Source organism: Olea europaea, unplaced genomic scaffold (assembly GCF_002742605.1).
Source record: "Olea europaea var. sylvestris unplaced genomic scaffold, O_europaea_v1 scaffold1737, whole genome shotgun sequence".
NCBI lineage: Eukaryota > Viridiplantae > Streptophyta > Magnoliopsida > Lamiales > Oleaceae > Olea > Olea europaea.
Window position 1 is genome coordinate 161122 of NW_019235080.1, and position 1493 is coordinate 162614.

The following is a 1493-nucleotide window of genomic DNA, read 5'->3' on the forward strand; positions in this document are numbered from 1 at the left end:
AAAGACAATTACTGAAAAAATCAGGAAAATTAACAAGAATATGTTGTGAAGATATGGAAAAACCTACAAGATGGGGATGTAATTTAGAAAAAAGAAATAAAAGAAAGTATAAAAATAGAAAGTTTAAAAAATATAGAAACTTCAAGAAAAAATACATAAAACCTGGAAGGAAATATTATAAAAGGAAAGATAATATACAGAAAAATAAACCTTATAAGAAAGATAAAAAACAATGTAAATGTTGGAATTGTGGAGAAATAGGTCATATAAGTCCAGATTGTACAAAGAAAAAAGTAAGAATATTACAAAAAGATTATTTTGAAATAGAAAGTGAACTAAGTGAAATATCCGACATTGAAAATTATAATAATCAAGAAATATTTATAAGTGAAGCAGATTCAGAGGATAATAGATCAGAATCTGAATAGAGAAATTGAAGAAATAGAAAACAATAATATAGAAATCCAAGAATATGAGGGAATAGAAGGTTATGGATTAAAAGTAACTTTTGATAATAATAAATTCAAGAAGATACAAAAGTTGTCCTTAGATTTGAAAATAGGAAAATGGGAAATTTTAGATAGAATATGGAGAAGAGAAAGAATAGCAATAAATGAATAACATAAGATTGAAAAAACTATAGATGTTAGAACAACTCAAGGAACACATAAAATAAATCTTTTAACAAAAAATATAGTATCAGAATTATTTTCAAAAATAAGTAAAAAGCATGGTGAAAAGATCCAATATGTTTATTTAGCAGGAATACAAATAATGTTTAAATCCTTATTTAGAGAAGGAATAGATTCACCATTAACTGTAAGTTTACATGATGGAAGAATTATAAATCTTGAAGATGGTCATTTAGGAACTATAGAAGGAAATTTAGCATATCAAAAGTTAATATTTACTTGTTACCCAAAATATTGTGTTTCATTAAAAGATAAAAATTTTAATGAAGTCTTAGGATTACATTTCAAGTTACATAGGAATGATATAATGGAACCAGGAGATCAAATTATGACTATGGAATATAGGGCATTATATACATTTACCAATTTAATTATGGGAATATTTATTCCAATAAACCATATATAGAAATTCATAAGGAATGTAAAGATATTAGTAAAATAGTAGAACCAAACAAACGAATAAATCTGATCCCAGAAGAATATGAATAAAAATAAGCCTGAAATAACAGAGTTAAGAGAAGAAGAAGACTATAAAATAACATTTCATAATGGAAGGTTGATAAAGAAATCAAAAAGTCTTAAACTACCAAATAAAAAGGAATATTTAGGAGAAACTAGTGGTATAAAAGAAATAAAACCTCATGGAAATATTAAAAATATGAAAATAGAAGGAAAATATTTTAATGGTAGAAGGTATATAAAATGACCAAATATATTGATGGATACAGGAGCTGGTGAATGTCATATGGCTGCAAATAAAAATGAAGGATTAATGACTTACAAGATAGAACCATATGAATA